Below are 22,981 nucleotides of genomic sequence, written 5' to 3' on the forward strand. Positions count from 1 at the left end.
AAATTATTATGCAGTAAAAATTCACCATTGCACATGTCCCAGACAATGACCCTGGCTTTCCACATACTTTTTGGAAATGTTTTAACCTTTTTGGGTGTTCGATCTGTTTGCAAAGCACGCCCCTCCACCCCTATAAAAGGCCACACCCCAGAGCTGATCTTCATTGTACTTCTGGCTATTGCAAATTGACTTTTGCTGCCTTTGCTGCTCTTGCTGAGATTATCTCATCAAACCTGATGGAATCAATGGCTGCTGTTGCTACATCTGCCTCACCACCACCCCCAAACCCTCCACCGCCACAACCACCTCCCCAAGGGCCTGCAGAAGGGAACAGGCGTGAGGATGTAGAGAACGAAGATGAAGAGGATGAAGAGAATGAGGTTGAGGAATTCCCTACTACCACCACTCGCCGGGAGTCTTGGGTGTGGCGGTTTTTTACAATTCATGGTAACGTACCGAGATGTGGTTAGTGGTTCGTACAGCTTTGGTACGGCATCCATGAAGCAACACCTAATGTTGTTCCACTGTGGGGACATTCACAAGGTTGTACCTTGTGATATACGTAGTAGGTTGAGTTCCTCTACAGCATCCTCCGTTTCCGCTCTTCTCACCACAAGATACACTCCTGTGGGAGAGTGCAACCCTCCAGTTGCTTCACAGGCCCTCCAGTTGCTTCACAGGCCATTACTGATGCTGTTGACCCTTCCTTTCAAGGGTCACAATATTGTGTATGTACTGCGACGCAGTAATCTGCAGGGGGGAGAGTCTTCGAAGTGCTTTCGAGACTACGGTCACGGAGCACCAGAAGACCTGCTACCTACCTAAGTAGGGCCAACCCTACATCTTCCTCTCTCCACCTGCCCTTTCTTATCCTCATGGTTGGTGTCCCTTCCTTCCCCTCCTTTCCCCTCCTCTCCTAGTGTGCTATGTGTAAAAAAAACAAAAAAAAAATATAAAACAACAAAAAAACAAAAAAAAAGCTCTTTTCAGAGCCGCCTTTCACAGTTTAAAAATAAAAGTAGCCAATAAACAGTGCAGGGCCCTGTGCATTTTTGGAAGTCCACGGACAGTCCTAGGACATGTAAAGTTTTAGGGTGCTGCCCTAGCAAAACCAATGCACTTTTCTCTGGGAGGAAGTGGTGGCTCTGAAAAGAGCCATTTGGTGGTGTTTTTGTGTGTTTGAAAAACTTGAAATCGTCAACATCTACAGCAAAATAGATGACTGTAATTCCAAAAAAGGTTACAATGAATTGTGTACATTTCTCAGAAAAATCTGATTGCCAGCATAGGTAAAATGGACTCATCTCTGCGAAAAATGTATGTGCTACGAAGCATAATATTTTCATTGTAAAAAGAGGACATGCCAACATCTCTTAGAAAGGCACAGACAGCCTTATTGACATTGCACCTCGCTTTCTCCATTTGTGGACCAAATGAAGAAGAACGCACCCACATTTGTCTTTGCACAATACGAGAAAAAATTACTTGGAAATGTGGAAACATGTCCATGACCTTCCCAAGTCCTTCTTTCATTGCAACTTGCAAAGAAATTCCAGACACATGTCCTAAACTGTTCCCTCCACAATGAATTATAATTATATCTGGATGATGCTCTGTCTCTAAAGTAGCGCAGAGAGGTACCAAGAAGTCCAACCACTTCATTCCACGCACTCCATGCCAGTGCATTTCCACATGAAGGAATCCAAGATCTGCAGCTACTCCGCAACATTCTGCATGCACCTCCAACCAATGTATCCACGAGCCTCCCAAAATCCAGATAATCTATTTTCGGAAACACACAGCGATAGCTATCTGTTCTACTCTCAGGAAAAAGATGTTCTTACAAAATCTCTCCTTACAAAGACGTTCTGACAAAATCTCTCCTTACACAACACACCCAGTAATCTTTACTGACCAATCCCTAGCTCCGTTCATTCTCATTTGCATGCCTCTCCACCCCAGAAAAAGTGCAAAACTACCAGATGGGGAATGTTCATCCTGCCCATATCTTCACAAACTTGTAGAATTCGCTCAACATTGCACAGCGCTCCACACCACCTCCACTCCTTTAACATCGAAATTGTTTGCCACATGCCTACATTGAGCATACTGCTGTAAAGCATGCACAAAGATATCTCTGAGCACCAACACCCTGACTTTCTCCACCTCTGCCATCTTCACTACACACAGTCTCTTTCTACACAAATCCACAACGTCAGCATCTGATTGGCTGATCCCTACAGTCCCCTTTCCATACTGGATTTGCTGGAAAACCCCGGATGTGGAACGCCCTATCCGCGAACAGCCGCGGCGTCCGCGCAGCGGGTAACTCTTACCAGCCCTTCTACCCTTTCCACATCACTCTCGGTGCCATTGCCTCACTGATACAGCTAAGCAGTCACACAGCCATCCACCAATCACATCCAAGACCTCTACATCTAACTCCATCCTCAGAGTTCCACACTTACTGTTGATCACTCTGAGTACAAGTCTCATATCATTGGAAAGCACCTACTACAAAAACTACTCTTCAAGTCTCCAAGATTTCTACTTACAGCTGCATTAATATCCACATGCATGAATACAAACTACAGGTTATTTTATTCACAGTACATGTACAACTCTTATGAATCCATATAAACAGAGTAATGTCACTAAACCTGCATAACCTATACATACATGCCAATCCTCCCGATTTAGGCGCGAGACTCCCGCTTTTTAAAAAAAAAAATGTACTGTCTCCCGCGTAACCTATTAGGGCAAGGTGGACCAGTGGAATGGGATGACACATAGAGTCTTTGCTCAAATATAAATTACAATTTTTAATAGTTAATGAATACAAATTTCACCTAATTAATACATGTATGATATAAAATCATAAAACCAAATAGTTCATTTTATCAGTTCAACATTCGTATCTCAAATAATCATTCTCAATCCCATACTTTCATATTCAAACCATCAAAAGTAAAACCATTTCGGCATGTCAAGGCAATGTAAACTACTGCTATTGATACAATCTTCCTTAGGTTTTACATATACTCATGACCCGGTCCATAGTATCAGGTGTCAAATCAATCTGGTGTTGAAATTAGTCCAGATATGTACTATGAATCGTCGACACGTGTTTCGGTCACAAAGACCTTCTTCAGGACGTAGGACACCAGGTAGTAACTCTGCCCTTCTTGGAAGCGTATAGGCCAATGTTCATTCTAAAATAACATACATATACAATCATCAGGAAAGTGTCATCCCTATTTCATTACAATGGTGACTTATATTGTCACAAGTGTATCTATACAATAGAATCACCAAGATCTAGTCACCCCCAAGAGCCTATTCAAGGGTAAGCAAGTTGACCAACGGAATCAATCCTCCACAAGACTCCATAACATTATAGACATACTGTGGATTAGACAGAAAATGCCACTTAATCTATTTGTGATAAACACTAGTAAGCACTTCTACATCACTTGACCAAACTAAAAACAAGAAAAATGTACCAAAATACACTTACAGTCACTGCCGATTTATGTGGTAAAAATGTGCACGCCTTGGCGCATTCGAGAGATATGTTCCAATTGATAAGTCTGGTTAGTTCAGCTATGAATCCATCCACAGATCTGAGCCCGGTCTATACCACTACAGAAGTAGAAAAGACAGAGTAATCAGTAACTTCTAGAAGATGCCCTATCACGCTACTTCATTAAATTATATATGCTAGCCCTTGCTTATAACAAATAGTATCTACTATAATGGAGCTATAGATGCCTACACCCCATTGGGTCAGATATAATACCATCTAAAACATACTTCATCATAAGGCAGCCTAGCCGACTTTCATTTGTTCTCTCGTGAATTCAAATCGCATCTACTCTGTTTAGAAAACCGTGTTCAGTCTAACCACATCATCCAGTGTGGCTATAGTAACTAGTTTCAGTTTGTCCGTGTCTCACGTTTAAACACACGTACTCAAACTGCCACATCGAATGTTATGTAAATTCTGAAAATAGAATATCAGTATGTCTATGCCCCCGCGCTCGAGCACACGTGCTCAATCTATCCATACCTCCCGATGTGGCTATTATGGTATTAAATCAGTTGTGAATCCGTGTCGTACCTCCGGCGCAAAGTATATCTGCATTTAGGTAACATCTACACCAATCGAAGGCAAGGCTACAACTTCCACGGGCTTACCAGCAAAGGTTTGCAGCAATCCAAACACAATCTCGTGGCACATTGCTCTTCTGGTTGATGGCAAACATAGAGGGCGGACTCCCTCTCATTAAATACACACGGGCGTCTCTGTGTAGGTTTGAAACATAGAAAAGGGACTAAAATGGATCCCAAGATGGCCGCGATATGTAACGTCTCACATCACGCTAAAGTCACCAGCACAAGACTCGAATGAATCTCGGACTAGCAGCCGTACTTACAAATGTCAACTTGATAGAAAGGGCATGATCAGGGCACATTGTGCTGCGAGTAGCAAGCAGTGCACATCGGTATGACACCTGATGTAAAATTGTATAAAAATGATATCAAAATATACAACACCCTCTACAAAACAATACAGAGAACAAAGGACCCCTTGATAATCTAAACTGGATCACCAGTATATCCACACAAATAGTGATATTCTTCATGAAACTTTGTTTTCAACATTCAAATACAAATGTGCCATACTATCCATTAGTAGGCTTTCAGTCATGACCAAATATCCAGTATCCAACAGAGAGACAGATGTTTCAACAGAGAGAAGAAAGTGTGTCAACATGCCTATTACATACATGCTTTTTATTTATTACAGTTACATTGTACTTTAGCATAGCGACACAATGTATCATGCAGTTATATACCCGGGTAAGCTAGGACACAGTTCTACTTTCTAACCTCCTTCTTATTTATGCACAACCAGCTTATTCCACTCTACTGAAACATTAAGTCCATTCCGGACCGTGTCCAAGGCATAGATCCATTTCTGTTCAATGCGATGTAATGTTACTCCCACATCTCCACCTCTCGTATTACTCTTAATGTGTTGGAGTATAAACCAATGCAAATCTGTATCTTTATGCTGAAGTTTGCCACATGCCTACATTGAGCATACTGCTGTAAGGCATGCACAAAGATTTCTCTGAGCACCAACACCCTGGCTTTCTCCACCTCTGCCATCTTCACTACACACAGTCTCTTTCTACACAAATCCACAACATCAACATCTGATTGGCTGATCACTATAGTCCCCTTTCCAAACTGGATTTGCTAGAAAACCCCAGATGTGGCACGCCCTATCCGCGAACAGCTGCAGTGTCCATGCGGCGCGTAACCCTTATCAGCCCTTTCCACATCACTCTCTGTGCCATTCCCTCATTGGATACAGCTAAGCAGTCACACAGCCATCCACCAATCACATCCAAGACCTCTACATCTAACTCCATCATCAGAGTTCCGCACTTCAAATGTACTGTTGATCACTCTGAGTACAAGTCTCATATCATTGGAAAGCACCTACTACAAAAACTACTTTTCAAGTCTCCAAGATTTCTACCTAGAGCTGCATTAATATCCACATGCATAAATACAAACTACAGGTAGACATATTTTATTCACAGTACATGTACAACTCTTATTAATCCATATAAACAGAGTAATGCCACTAAACCTGCATAACCTATACATACATGCCAATCCTCCTGATATAGGCGCGAGACTCCCGATTTTTCATTGAAAAATCGCACTACTTTTTACTATCTCCCACCTAGATTAATGCGAGTCCCAATGCAATCCTATGGGAAAAATAAATGTTCCCGATATTGTGTTCACAGTACATGCATACATGCCAACCCTCACGATTTAGGCGGGAGACTCCCAATATCATTATCAAAAATGTTGCTGTTTTGTATTGCGTCCCTCGTAAAATAATTCTAATCCCAATGCATTCTAATTGGGAAATTCACCTCTCCCGATTGCTCGGAGAGAATCTCCCTCCCAGCTGCTACAAAATGTTGGCATGTATGTACATGTACAATTCTTATGAATGAATATAAACAGAGTAATGCCACTAAACCTGCATAACCTATTAAATGAACTTATTGAAATTTTTCCATCTACTATAATCAACTCTCACTTCCAAACCTGTCTGCTATCTACAACACACCTTTAAAAAGCCAAGTGAATTTCATACACTTAAAATTCTACTCATTTGCAAAGCTTGTTGAACTAACATATTGTAAATAAAATATAAAAGCTGCACATAGTCAAATGAAATGCATGCATACACTATGTTCAGATATCAAACAAGAATACTACTACACAAACATAAAAATCAATGTCTACATTAACATCAGTGCTATAAACACACAAAATTATTAACTTCTTTCTTTTACAATTGCAGTGAGGACCACTCTACTGAAAATCTGCAGCATCTGAATTACAAACAACATATCCGAAGAAACCTGCTCATTCCACAAAGAAAGAGTAAGTACAATACTACCTCAATATTCTTACTGTTCCTCAAACACACTGTGGTTCATTCATGTAATTTGCGCACCAAAAAAAAACAGATTTCTGAACCATTCTGCCCACAAATCCCCATTTATTAAACAGGGATAAGCAGGCAGAATGGCACACAAATCCCCATTTTAAGTGGGGTAGGTTGAATGGATGGGGGATATGAGTAAACACACCACAACTATATTAGGATCGGAAATCATCTCTGATAAAAATCATCATCAAAATACGCTGAACGACGAACTCGGCAGGCTATCCAGAATTATTTCTGAGATAATAAATTAATTGCGGTTAAATACTAGGCACCACTCAGCGTTATAAATAACCAAAATTCTAACATAATTCTTGAAGCCAAAAGAACCAAGAATATGGCTCTCCAGGAACTTTGTAAAAACGCTCTTTCTTGGGGGGAAGTGGAGAAGGGAAAAAAAAACGATTTTGAACATCTATCGAAACAAATGCAGAAATCATAAACAGTTTACTCATAATATGATTAACCAATAAATGTTTAGTGCACTTTGCCACAGAGACCGACGATCCACATGGGCCTTGCTTAGGGGTGCTATAACTATCTCCATGGATCAATCGTCTATGATCTCTGCACAGGTTTGGAAAGCATTCTTTAAAAAAAAAATTCACTTCCCGCGGCCTTTGTAAAAATAGAGTTAAAATGTGTTACTTTAGCCGCTTTTTCCTTTTCGTCATGGCCAGTGTGCAGCATAGAGAATATGATAAATGCATTGAAGTATTCTAAAGCTGCTGGCCCGGATGGGATTCCCCCATGTGTTCTTAAAAGACAACCAGCGATGTGGGCTCAGATCTTTAAAAAACTTTTTGATAACATTCTAACAACCATCTTTATTCCCCCTTCTTGGTTAAGTTCTATCATTGTGCCAATTTACAAAAAGGGTGTAAGATCTGAACCCTCTAACTTTAGACCTATCGCACTAATTGACACTGCTGCGAACGTTTTTGCTAGCTTGCTTCTGGGAGAACTACAATCAGAGATTAGACAACGTAAGATCCTGTCTCGTTACCAAATTGGGTTTCGGACAGGAATGGGCACTCCTCTAAATGCAACAATTATGGCGCATTTGTTAGCAAAAACCAAAGTACGGAACTCCGGGCCCTTGTACATGGCATCAATAGATCTTAAATCTGCCTTTGACTGTGTCATACGCTCATTACTTTGGGAAAAAATGGCTGTTATGAACATACCTCAATATATTATTCAGCTGATATCTAAACCTCATGCAAATACACCTATCTTGTACGAGTTAACAACGAAGGTGCAACAACTAATGCAATAAAGATTGAGGTTGGTGTGAAGCAGGGATGCAACCTAGCAGCCACTCTCTTTAATCTTTATTTATGTGGCATTAATGACATTTGGGATAACCAAATCTCCTATCCAGCAAGGCTCGGTCATTTAAAAATACAATGGCTAGCCTTTGCCGATGATATAGTTATTTTTGATCGTACACCAAAAGGCCTGCAAGTTAAACTTACACTGTTTGCATCCTACTGTCACAGTCATAACTTGAAACGCAATGTAGAAAAATCTCACATCGTGGTCTTTAGGAACCTAAAGAGAGAACATTCTGCTCAAAAATGGTCACTTGACCATTTTCCAATAACTATAGTTCCTGCCATTCGTTATCTCGGATACACACTAATTGATTCTAACTCCCTAGCAAGGTGGAAAGACGTATTGAACAAAAAAGCGGCTACGCTTGCTACTCAAATGCGGATGGTATACATTAAGTTCTGCAAATTTTCGCTATTTCCATTATTCCAATTCTACATATTGAAAGTGGAATCTGTACTCTTTTACGCCTTGGACATGTGCCTCGTGTATATTAGCAGCTTTCTTGACCAATTGCAAGGCTGAATATGGAAGGGGGCGTTGCATTTGGCCAAATCAATTCCAAACACAGTGATAAGGCAGGAATTTGGTCTGACTGCACTATCTGCGCATTATAACTGGAGGTGATTGTCTAACTTTGCCAGAATGTTATACCCTCCTGACAACTGCCTATTTGAAGATCTAGGCCAATTAATGGTTGCTGCTGAACCGTCTTCTCTTACAAGACATTACGCATTAATGGTCCAGCTACTTGATGAAATCGCACTTGTACCATCTGATCTTGAATTTAGACCAGCTTATGTGAAATTATGTATTTTTGAGTATGATTGGTGTAAAACGCTAAGTGGACTGGGCGACCTTAAACATTATAATGAAACTGCTAAATTTAGCACCGCAAGGCGTCCACATAAACCATACATAATACAATTTCCATGTAATAAAGCAAGGGAGACGTACCTTTGATTTAAATTGAACCAATCATTAACTCTTGACAGAATTAGTTGTTGGGACCCCTGTTTGAAATCTGTCATTGGTTTGGGATGTAGATTCTGTAATGATGGAACTATTATAGAATCCTTGAAACATCTAGTTATTCTGTGTCCCCACTTTGAAGCAACTCGACTATTAACAATTGACAGAGACGGAGAGGGCCTGGATGCTAATAAAAGGGAATGAAATTGGATAGCCTGCATGTGGGGCAACAGAACGAGTCTTGTACTGTCCCTTTGTCGATTTTTAATAATCATGAACAAAAAACTTGAGACTATGTATCAGCATCTTGAAGTGGAGAACTAGTATGTTCCAGAGATTACTAATAATTGCACCTTTTTTGTTACATAGCAAATGTTAATTCCCTGTTAATCGACCTGCCACTTGGTTTTGTTGTATTCATGTTTACTGCTTTTTTATATGTTAGGTTATGTGCACTGGAAATCACAGTTCTTATAAATTGTTAAGTGATATCTTAATGTGATATTGAAACATTAACAAAAGAAGCAATAGTCTATCCTTGGTGAGAAGCATGTAGCCATGCTTATTAACAACTGCTTTATGATGCATAGTTGATGGAAAAGTTCTTAGTTGTTAACATTTCTAAATTATATTAATTTGTATAAAAAATGAAAAGAGAATAGTAGAATTGTAATATAATGGATGGAAGTATTGTAAATATTAAGTGTAGAAACAAGGAAATTATCATCGCTAAAGTTGTAAAAGTTTGTTGATCGAACTAAGAAACAACGGTTTGAATAAAAAAAAAAAATCCCAGTTTTTTTGGAACACAAATAACGTACTCAAACCCTAAAATGTTAGTATTACAAAACAAAGAACTGTTTTAATGTTATACCATTCGGTTTACTATTAATGCTTCTCCTCACCACTAGCTCATTTTCTGCTCTCATCTGAACCGCAGTTTAGTAACACACAAATAGAAGAATAGCCTTCCTAACTAATTGCAGATGCCAAATGCACAATCACACACCACCACATACATCTTTCCCATCATACTCAGACACTCCTGCACACACCACACATACATTGCAGAACGGTCCAACCCATACCTTTTTTTTTTCAACAGACCCCAAAGAATGCCTACCAAAAAGCAAGTCTGTAGAAAGCAACGCAGAAGTAGAGCAAATCAAAATAAAAGTGTCCAAAATAAGCATCCATCTCTACCAGAGTTTGTACAAAAAGTTCAAACAAAACAGCTAATACAGTCATTTAGCTAAACAAAACAAGCTTCCAGTACAGAAACTTTGCCTCCTCTATCAAAATGTAAAAAAAAACCCACACAATTAGTAACAAGAATTTGGCTACCACTGATGCTAAAACTGCTCCTATAAATCTTCATATACTAGAAAGTAACCATACCAAAAAAAGTATTTTAGCAAAAATGTTCCACCACAGAGTCCTTCAGAATCTTATAAAAACAGGAGACAAATCATCCACAACCCTTCAAACCTAAAATTAATCTTAGAAGCTTTGATAGATAGTGCAATCCTTCTCAAAAGAAAGTTATTCATTTTAGTGTTAAACAGAATGAAAACACTAACAAAACTAACTACTAAATTACAAAAAAAGTCTCAATAAACGGAATGTCAACAAAAATGACTTCTTAAATATCTGTGGCAGTGAACGGAGTCACACCACGAGCACAAAACCATATTTTAATAAAGAAGCATACAAACAAAACCAAACAAACACAATTGCCATACATAGCAGTTGACGAGGTTATGAAAAAATTAATACTACTATAATGCAACAAGAAATACTGCTTACAGAAATATCACCTGAAAACTCAGAATTACCTCTCCATTCAACTGAACCAGAAAGTCCAGTATACAAATGGCAATTCCCAAAAAATCTTTCAAATCTTTACGCCAGTTCCTCAATCAGTATGTGAAAGGCAAATACAAAATCAAAATGAACTTGCTGCAAAATATGGATACCTGTCCAGTGCACAAATACACAGGACTACAAGGGCATTCATTAGCATGCATTTCAGGACATATTTGCAAAAGCACCTTCCATCATATCAAAATGATATCAACACATCATTCAACTATAAGAAATCTAGTCTATAAACTGTACTATGCTAAAATGCCTGCTTTAGCACTAGCCAATTTAAATAACACTCTTCCACATGGTACACCCAAAGACCTACTCAAAGAAATCAACCATATCCAGAGAAAATATTTTGGAAGTGAAAGCCACTTACAAAATGCTATAGCTTTACAACAGCCTAGCAACAATTCTGCACATGGCAACCTTCTACTACACACATACAAAAAAGAAATACTAAAATGAAAAAGTACATCTACTGAAGTACCAAACCATGTGTGTGTGTGTTGCCGCAGAACTTTTTATAAAAGTAACACAAAAACTGTAGACGTAACATACAAAAAAGAAGAAAATTAAGATTCCAAATGGTTTGAATTAGCTCTCTACCTTACAGCAGAAAACAAATACCAAATAACTGACCCTTAATACTTTGCAGTTGGTGCACTGCAAAACTCCTTCACTTGCTATCACAAATAACTTGAAATTATTCCCACTACCAAAACCCCTGCAACAACTTAATTTATATGAGAGCATTATAATTCAAACAGTGCATCCATTTCAAGCAATAATACGCCTTCAACCAAAAACAGCAAAATTACCCCCCTCTGAATTGGTGAAAGTCATTTGTGGCAAAGTAGTTTACTTACCATTAGATCTGAAAGAAAATGTGCACACTCGGGAGTGCAACATCCAATAAAGCAATCTTTAATGGTCTTAGTAAATGGTGTACCAACAAAAGACAAAAAAATTTGGCAACAACTCGTAGACTTACATAAAGTTAGACAAACCTTGCAATATCTAAAAGACAATAATGAATACTACAAATAAATAAATAATGAAGAAAACTTAAGAGAAACAACTGAAATAATTTGAGTCACCAGAAACTGGTCAATTTGAACTTCTAGACCCTGCTGCAGTATCCAATAGTTTAGACCATTATACAATTCATCCATTACACTCTAATGACACCATAGATGATGCACTAGAAACGTACCAAATGCGTCAAACAAAAGGATCACCAATCAGCATATGGGAAAAAAGTATAGAAGCACATGCTTTTCCTCTACTCTTTCCTACTGGCAAAGGAGGAAGGTACAATGATAGACCCACTCAGATAACAGCATCCAAATACCGCTTGTTACAAATGTATTCTGAAGATCCCATATTTAGACAAAATGTGGAATGCATATTCCACCTACTCTTTGAAAGTAAACTAGCAACTCTATGTTGCGGAGTTGCACACATAATGAAATCAGGACCCACTTTCAAAATATGTCAGCTACGCAATTAATACAAAAACTGCAAGAAAAAGATGAGGTTTTACAATCAAGCATTACAAATCTGTTAGCAAACATGCATGGTACGAAAGAGTACTGGTTCCAACATCACGGAGATGTACGTTGTATGATAAGAAACCTTGACCCACCCACTTGGTTTTTTAGATTAGGTTGTGCAGAATATGCATGGGAAGATTTACTTGATTTCGTACGCATATCAAACAAAAATAAAACAAACATAGATATACTAACACATGGAGAACTGTGCACTCTAGATCCTGTTAATGTTTCAAGATATTTCCATCATTGTTTCATTGCTATGCTCCACTTTATTTGTAATAAAACTGTTCCTCCCCTCGGAGAAGTGCAACACTTATTTTGGAGAAAAGAATACCAAGCCAGAGGAGCACCACATATCCACATGCTTTTATGGATTAAAGATGCTCTTAAATTTGGTCAAGACAGTGATGCCACTGTTTTACAGTTTATCGAAAAATATGTCACTTGTGAAATTCCTTTGGAAATAACAAATAGTGATCTTCATGCACTAATTGTACAATTTCAAAGACACAAATGTGGCAAATATTGTCGCAAATACAAAAACAAAGGGACATACTACACCAAATGCCGCTTTGGTTTCCCTAGACCAGTTACAGAAACAGGTGAAGTGAACAACTTCATGTCGTCAGTTAGGCATAGTGTTAAAGATAAATCACCTAAGAACACGTATTACATAAAAAGAACAGAAGAATCAAAATGTATCAATGATTACAATGCAATCATTGCCCTCTTATGGAATGTAAACATAGATGTGCAGTACATTGCAGACAATTCCACTGCAGTTGCACAATATGTTACAGCCTACTTAAAAAAAGCAGAAAAAACAGAGCTTGAAGACCTCTGGAATGACCTATCGTCGGACAAAACACTATCTCAGAAATTGTACTGCTTAAGCATAAAAATGCTCTCTCGTAGAGAATGTGGCTCCTCGGAAGCTGCAGATCGTTAAACAGGTACTGTTTTGTATGGAAAATCTGAAAATATAGTATGGCTAAGTCTTGGTCCTGCTAAATCTAGAAAAAGAGGTCTCAAATCATATGAGGACATAGAAACAATAGCCAAAAATTATTCCAACAGCCAAGACATTTTGTACAACAATTCACTAGACACATATTACCCAAAAAGGAGTAACACTTTGGAAACCACGTGTCTCTACCACGTAGCCACAACTTCACATACAAACATAATATTAAACCAGATGAAAAGAAAGGTAGATACAGAGTAGTAAATTATGAAGGCAGCTTAGTGAAACTTACCAAACGCAGTTTAATTAATCATATCAAATTGTCATTAAAAACTCCTCAACATAAAGAACTATATTACATGTCCCTGCTACAACATTTTAAACCATGGAGAAAAGAAGAAGAGATACTAGAAAACTATGGGCTTCATTACACGGAAGGGGGTAAGGGTTAACGGTCACCGGTAATGGTACCGGTGACCGTTAACGCTTACTGCCTTACTACGAGGTCCCTTTGCGGGTTGGTACTTTAACGCCTGCTTTTGAGCAGGCGTTAAAAACCAACCCGCAAAAGGACCAGGGTGCTAATTACAGTACCACAATTTGCGGTACCGTAATTAACACCTTCCCCATTCCCTTTATGCCCTATGGGGCAAAAATGGGAATGGGGAAGGGCAATGGGGGAAGGGGGAATTACTGGCCCACCAACCTTGGAATAGGGTATTAATTCCCCTTTCCTCCAAGGCGGTGCCGGTATTATAGCACCTTGGTCCACCGCCTACCGTGTAATGAGGCCCTATGACTCCTATAAAGACGCTTTCAAAGCAAATGAAAGCACTATCACCGATATAAACTTTACGCAGTACAAAACAATGTTGTACAATGAACAGCAACACAAAGAAGAACTCCAGGCCCAACTAAATAAGGACACTCCCGACAGTAGTCAACCTTCTGTAACAGGAAGTCAAGAACCACTGGGACAGCCACTAATAGCAAATGAGGCAGGATTAGCTATGACAGAAGTAGAGAACAGCATTTGTCACTATGAAGAAGATACAGAAGTCTTCACTGTACTTCAATCAAAACTGAACAAAGAGCAGCATACCAGCTAAAATTACAAATCTATACTACTATACGTCAGTGGTGAAGCTGGTTCAGGCAAAACATTCTTAATCAAAATCATCAGCAAGTTCCTTCAACAATTGACAAATAACAAACTGTCAGCTGTTGTAACTTCCCCCACAGGTTTAGCTGCCTCCAACATAGGCGGTGTCACTTTACACCGATTACTACTGCTTCCAGTAGAACACCAAAACAAAGTAGAATATTACAATCTTTCTACAGAAGCTGCAATAGAACTACGCAGAGTGTTAGAACAAATTAAAATGCTGCTAATAGATGAAGTGAGCATGGTCTCCAACCTAATGTTAGCTTTGATTCACCTCAGATTGCAAGAAGTACTTAAAACAAACTACGAAGAGCTCTTTGTAGGAAAACACATTATTGATTTCGGAGATCTTCTTCAATTCACACCAGTGAAAGGTGAACCTATTTTTAAAACCTTTGAACCTTAGGACACAAACTCTGCCGTAAAACTGTTGGCAGCCTGCAGCCATGCACCCAAGACTCTAGGCCCTGGCCACAACCACCGCAGCATATCACACCCATAGATCACACCCATAGAATGAAACATTTTACCTGTCTATATGCACCCACCCATATCACACTTTTTCCAAAAGTTTGTTGAAAATTCATCCAGGGAGAGCGAAGTTGTAGGCCACCCATGGTCAGATATAATACCATCTAAAACATACTTCATCATAAGGCAGCCTAGCCGACTTTCATTTGTTCTCTCATGAATTCAAATCGCATCTACTCTGTTTAGAAAACCGTGTTCAGTCTAACCACATCATCCAGTGTGGCTATAGTAACTAGTTTCAGTTTGTCCGTGTCTCACGTTTAAACACACATACTCAAACTGCCACATCGAATGTTATGTAAATTCTGAAAATAGAATATCAGTATGTCTATGCCCCCGCGCTCGAGCACACGTGCTCAATCTATCCATACCTCCCGATGTGGCTATTATGATATTAAATCAGTTGTGAATCCGTGTCGTACCTCCGGCGCAAAGTATATCTGCATTTAGGTAACATCTACACCAATCGAAGGCAAGGCTACAACTTCCACGGGCTTACCAGCAAAGGTTTGCAGCAATCCAAACACAATCTCGTGGCACATTGCTCTTCTGGTTGATGGCAAACATAGAGGGCGGACTCCCTCTCATTAAATACACACGGGCGTCTCTGTGTAGGTTTAAAACATAGAAAAGGGACTAAAATGGATCCCAAGATGGCCGCGATATGTAACGTCTCACATCAGGCTAAAGTCACCAGCACAAGACTCGAATGAATCTCGGACTAGCAGCCGTACTTACAAATGTCAACTTGATAGAAAGGGCATGATCAGGGCACATTGTGCTGCGAGTAGCAAGCAGTGCACATCGGTATGACACCTGATGTAAAATTGTATAAAAATGATATCAAAATATACAACACCCTCTACAAAACAATACAGAGAACAAAGGACCCCTTGATAATCTAAACTGGATCACCAGTATATCCACACAAATAGTGATATTCTTCATGAAACTTTGTTTTCAACATTCAAATACAAATGTGCCATACTATCCATTAGTAGGCTTTCAGTCATGACCAAATATCCAGTATCCAACAGAGAGACAGATGTTTCAACAGAGAGAAGAAAGTGTGTCAACATGCCTATTACATACATGCTTTTTATTTATTACAGTTACATTGTACTTTAGCATAGCGACACAATGTATCATGCAGTTATATACCCGGGTAAGCTAGGACACAGTTCTACTTTCTAACCTCCTTCTTATTTATGCACAACCAGCTTATTCCACTCTACTGAAACATTAAGTCCATTCCGGACCGTGTCCAAGGCATAGATCCATTTCTGTTCAATGCGATGTAATGTTACTCCCACATCTCCACCTCTCGTATTACTCTTAATGTGTTGGAGTATAAACCAATGCAAATCTGTATCTTTATGCTGAAGTTTGCCACATGCCTACATTGAGCATACTGCTGTAAGGCATGCACAAAGATTTCTCTGAGCACCAACACCCTGGCTTTCTCCACCTCTGCCATCTTCACTACACACAGTCTCTTTCTACACAAATCCACAACATCAACATCTGATTGGCTGATCACTACAGTCCCCTTTCCAAACTGGATTTGCTAGAAAACCCCAGATGTGGCACGCCCTATCCGCTAACAGCTGCGGTGTCCATGCGGCGCGTAACCCTTATCAGCCCTTTCCACATCACTCTCTGTGCCATTCCCTCATTGGATACAGCTAAGCAGTCACACAGCCATCCACCAATCACATCCAAGACCTCTACATCTAACTCCATCATCAGAGTTCCGCACTTCAAATGTACTGTTGATCACTCTGAGTACAAGTCTCATATCATTGGAAAGCACCTACTACAAAAACTACTTTTCAAGTCTCCAAGATTTCTACCTAGAGCTGCATTAATATCCACATGCATAAATACAAACTACAGGTAGACATATTTTATTCACAGTACATGTACAACTCTTATTAATCCATATAAACAGAGTAATGCCACTAAACCTGCATAACCTATACATACATGCCAATCCTCCTGATATAGGCGCGAGACTCCCGATTTTTCATTGAAAAATCGCACTACTTTTTACTATCTCCCACCTAGATTAATGCGAGTCCCAATGCAATCCTATGGGAAAAATAAATGTTCCCGATATTGTGTTCACAGTACATGCATACATGCCAACCCTCACGATTTAGGCGGGAGACTCCCAATATCATTATCAAAAATGTTGCTGTTTTGTACTGCGTCCCTCGTAAAATAATTCTAATCCCAATGCATTCTAATTGGGAAATTCACCTCTCCCGATTGCTCGGAGAGAATCTCCCTCCCAGCTGCTACAAAATGTTGGCATGTATGTACATGTACAACTCTTATGAATGAATATAAACAGAGTAATGCCACTAAACCTGCATAACCTATTAAATGAACTTATTGAAATTTTTCCATCTACTATAATCAACTCTCACTTCCAAACCTGTCTGCTATCTACAACACACCTTTAAAAAGCCAAGTGAATTTCATACACTTAAAATTCTACTCATTTGCAAAGCTTGTTGAACTAACATATTGTAAATAAAATATAAAAGCTGCACATAGTCAAATGAAATGCATGCATACACTATGTTCAGATATCAAACAAGAATACTACTACACAAACATAAAAATCAATGTCTACATTAACATCAGTGCTATAAACACACAAAATTACTAACTTCTTTCTTTTACAATTGCAGTGAGGACCACTCTACTGAAAATCTGCAGCATCCGAATTACAAACAACATATCCGAAGAAACCTGCTCATTCCACAAAGAAAGAGTAAGTACAATACTACCTCAATATTCTTACTGTTCCTCAAACACACTGTGGTTCATTCATGTAATTTGCGCACCAAAAAAAAACAGATTTCTGAACCATTCTGCCCACAAATCCCCATTTATTAAACAGGGATAAGCAGGCAGAATGGCACACAAATCCCCATTTTAAGTGGGGTAGGTTGAAGGGATGGGGGATATGAGTAAACACACCACAACTATATTAGGATCGGAAATCATCTCTGATAAAAATCATCATCAAAATACGCTGAACGACGAACTCGGCAGGCTATCCAGAATTATTTCTGAGATAATAAATTAATTGCGGTTAAATACTAGGCACCACTCAGCGTTATAAATAACCAAAATTCTAACATAATTCTTGAAGCCAAAAGAACCAAGAATATGGCTCTCCAGGAACTTTGTAAAAACGCTCTTTCTTGGGGGGAAGTGGAGAAGGGAAAAAAAAACGATTTTGAACATCTATCGAAACAAATGCAGAAATCATAAACACTTTACTCATAATATGATTAACCAATAAATGTTTAGTGCACTTTGCCACAGAGACCGACGATCTACATGGGCCTTGCTTAGGGGTGCTACAACTATCTCCACGGATCAATCATCTATGATCTCTGCACAGGTTTGGAAAGCATTCTTTAAAAAAAAAATTCACTTCCCGCGGCCTTTGTAAAAATAGAGTTAAAATGTGTTACTTTAGCCGCTTTTTCCTTTTCGTCATGGCCAGTGTGCAGCATAGAGAATATGATAAATGCATTGAAGTATTCTAAAGCTGCTGGCCGGGATGGGATTCCCCCATGTGTTCTTAAAAGACAACCAGCGATGTGGGCTCAGATCTTTAAAAAACTTTTTGATAACATTCTAACAACCATCTTTATTCCCCCTTCTTGGTTAAGTTCTATCATTGTGCCAATTTACAAAAAGGGTGTAAGATCTGAACCCTCTAACTTTAGACCTATCGCACTAATTGACACTGCTGCGAACGTTTTTGCTAGCTTGCTTCTGGGAGAACTACAATCAGAGATTAGACAACGTAAGATCCTGTCTCGTTACCAAATTGGGTTTCGGACAGGAATGGGCACTCCTCTAAATGCAACAATTATGGCGCATTTGTTAGCAAAAACCAAAGTACGGAACTCCGGGCCCTTGTACATGGCATCAATAGATCTTAAATCTGCCTTTGACTGTGTCATACGCTCATTACTTTGGGAAAAAATGGCTGTTATGAACATACCTCAATATATTATTCAGCTGATATCTAAACCTCATGCAAATACCACCTATCTTGTACGAGTTAACAACGAAGGTGCAACAACTAATGCAATAAAGATTGAGGTTGGTGTGAAGCAGGGATGCAACCTAGCAGCCACTCTCTTTAATCTTTATTTATGTGGCATTAATGACATTTGGGATAACCAAATCTCCTATCCAGCAAGGCTCGGTCATTTAAAAATACAATGGCTAGCCTTTGCCGATGATATAGTTATTTTTGATCGTACACCAAAAGGCCTGCAAGTTAAACTTACACTGTTTGCATCCTACTGTCACAGTCATAACTTGAAACGCAATGTAGAAAAATCTCACATCGTGGTCTTTAGGAACCTAAAGAGAGAACATTCTGCTCAAAAATGGTCACTTGACCATTTTCCAATAACTATAGTTCCTGCCATTCGTTATCTCGGATACACACTAATTGATTCTAACTCCCTAGCAAGGTGGAAAGACGTATTGAACAAAAAAGATGCTACGCTTGCTACTCAAATGCGGATGGTATACATTAAGTTCTGCAAATTTTCGCTATTTCCATTATTCCAATTCTACATATTGAAAGTGGAATCTGTACTCTTTTACGCCTTGGACATGTGCCTCGTGTATATTAGCAGCTTTCTTGACCAATTGCAAGGCTGAATATGGAAGGGGGCGTTGCATTTGGCCAAATCAATTCCAAACACAGTGATAAGGCAGGAATTTGGTCTGACTGCACTATCTGCGCATTATAACTGGAGGTGATTGTCTAACTTTGCCAGAATGTTATACCCTCCTGACAACTGCCTATTTGAAGATCTAGGCCAATTAATGGTTGCTGCTGAACCGTCTTCTCTTACAAGACATTACGCATTATTGGTCCAGCTACTTGATGAAATCGCACTTGTACCATCTGATCTTGAATTTAGACCAGCTTATGTGAAATTATGTATTTTTGAGTATGATTGGTGTAAAACGCTAAGTGGACTGGACGACCTTAAACATTATAATGAAACTGCTAAATTTAGCACCGCAAGGCGTCCACATAAACCATACATAATACAATTTCCATGTAATAAAGCAAGGGAGACGTACCTTTGATTTAAATTGAACCAATCATTAACTCTTGACAGAATTAGTTGTTGGGACCCCTGTTTGAAATCTGTCACTGGTTTGGGATGTAGATTCTGTAATGATGGAACTATTATAGAATCCTTGAAACATCTAGTTATTCTGTGTCCCCACTTTGAAGCAACTCGACTATTAACAATTGACAGAGACGGAGAGGGCCTGGATGCTAATAAAAGGGAATGAAATTGGATAGCCTGCATGTGGGGCAACAGAACGAGTCTTGTACTGTCCCTTTGTCGATTTTTAATAATCATGAACAAAAAACTTGAGACTATGTATCAGCATCTTGAAGTGGAGAACTAGTATGTTCCAGAGATTACTAATAATTGCACCTTTTTTGTTACATAGCAAATGTTAATTCCCTGTTAATCGACCTGCCACTTGGTTTTGTTGTATTCATGTTTACTGCTTTTTTATATGTTAGGTTATGTGCACTGGAAATCACAGTTCTTATAAATTGTTAAGTGATATCTTAATGTGATATTGAAACATTAACAAAAGAAGCAATAGTCTATCCTTGGTGAGAAGCATGTAGCCATGCTTATTAACAACTGCTTTATGATGCATAGTTGATGGAAAAGTTCTTAGTTGTTAACATTTCTAAATTATATTAATTTGTATAAAAAATGAAAAGAGAATAGTAGAATTGTAATATAATGGATGGAAGTATTGTAAATATTAAGTGTAGAAACAAGGAAATTATCATCGCTAAAGTTGTAAAAGTTTGTTGATCGAACTAAGAAACAACGGTTTGAATAAAAAAAAAAAATCCCAGTTTTTTTGGAACACAAATAACGTACTCAAACCCTAAAATGTTAGTATTACAAAACAAAGAACTGTTTTAATGTTATACCATTCGGTTTACTATTAATGCTTCTCCTCACCACTAGCTCATTTTCTGCTCTCATCTGAACCGCAGTTTAGTAACACACAAATAGAAGAATAGCCTTCCTAACTAATTGCAGATGCCAAATGCACAATCACACACCACCACATACATTTTTCCCATCATACTCAGACACTCCTGCACACACCACACATACATTGCAGAACGGTCCAACCCATACCTTTTTTTTTTCAACAGACCCCAAAGAATGCCTACCAAAAAGCAAGTCTGTAGAAAGCAACGCAGAAGTAGAGCAAATCAAAATAAAAGTGTCCAAAATAAGCATCCATCTCTACCAGAGTTTGTACAAAAAGTTCAAACAAAACAGCTAATACAGTCATTTAGCTAAACAAAACAAGCTTCCAGTACAGAAACTTTGCCTCCTCTATCAAAATGTAAAAAAAAACCCACACAATTAGTAACAAGAATTTGGCTACCACTGATGCTAAAACTGCTCCTATAAATCTTCATATACTAGAAAGTAACCATACCAAAAAAAGTATTTTAGCAAAAATGTTCCACCACAGAGTCCTTCAGAATCTTATAAAAACAGGAGACAAATGATCCACAACCCTTCAAACCTAAAATTAATCTTAGAAGCTTTGATAGATAGTGCAATCCTTCTCAAAAGAAAGTTATTCATTTTAGTGTTAAACAGAATGAAAACACTAACAAAACTAACTACTAAATTACAAAAAAACGTCTCAATAAACGGAATGTCAACAAAAATGACTTCTTAAATATCTGTGGCAGTGAACGGAGTCACACCACGAGCACAAAACCATATTTTAATAAAGAAGCATACAAACAAAACCAAACAAACACAATTGCCATACATAGCAGTTGACGAGGTTATGAAAAAATTAATACTACTATAATGCAACAAGAAATACTGCTTACAGAAATATCACCTGAAAACTCAGAATTACCTCTCCATTCAACTGAACCAGAAAGTCCAGTATACAAATGGCAATTCCCAAAAAATCTTTCAAATCTTTACGCCAGTTCCTCAATCAGTATGTGAAAGGCAAATACAAAATCAAAATGAACTTGCTGCAAAATATGGATACCTGTCCAGTGCACAAATACACAGGACTACAAGGGCATTCATTAGCATACATTTCAGGACATATTTGCAAAAGCACCTTCCATCATATCAAAATGATATCAACACATCATTCAAATATAAGAAATCTAGTCTATAAACTGTACTATGCTAAAATGCCTGCTTTAGCACTAGCCAATTTAAATAACACTCTTCCACATGGTACACCCAAAGACCTACTCAAAGAAATCAACCATATCCAGAGAAAATATTTTGGAAGTGAAAGCCACTTACAAAATGCTATAGCTTTACAACAGCCTAGCAACAATTCTGCACATGGCAACCTTCTACTACACACATACAAAAAAGAAATACTAAAATGAAAAAGTACATCTACTGAAGTACCAAACCATGTGTGTGTGTGTTGCCGCAGAACTTTTTATAAAAGTAACACAAAAACTGTAGACGTAACATACAAAATAGAAGAAAATTAAGATTCCAAATGGTTTGAATTAGCTCTCTACCTTACAGCAGAAAACAAATACCAAATAACTGACCCTTAATACTTTGCAGTTGCTGCACTGCAAAACTCCTTCACTTGCTATCACAAATAACTTGAAATTATTCCCACTACCAAAACCCCTGCAACAACTTAATTTATATGAGAGCATTATAATTCAAACAGTGCATCCATTTCAAGCAATAATACGCCTTCAACCAAAAACAGCAAAATTACCCCCCTCTGAATTGGTGAAAGTCATTTGTGGCAAAGTAGTTTACTTACCATTAGATCTGAAAGAAAATGTGCACACTCGGGAGTGCAGCATCCAATAAAGCAATATTTAATGGTCTTAGTAAATGGTGTACCAACAAAAGACAAAAAAATTTGGCAACAACTCGTAGACTTACATAAAGTTAGACAAACCTTGCAATATCTAA

This window comes from Ambystoma mexicanum, chromosome 7q, assembly GCF_040938575.1.
Source record: "Ambystoma mexicanum isolate Mex_15411 chromosome 7q, UKY_AmexF1_1, whole genome shotgun sequence".
Classification (NCBI taxonomy): domain Eukaryota; kingdom Metazoa; phylum Chordata; class Amphibia; order Caudata; family Ambystomatidae; genus Ambystoma; species Ambystoma mexicanum.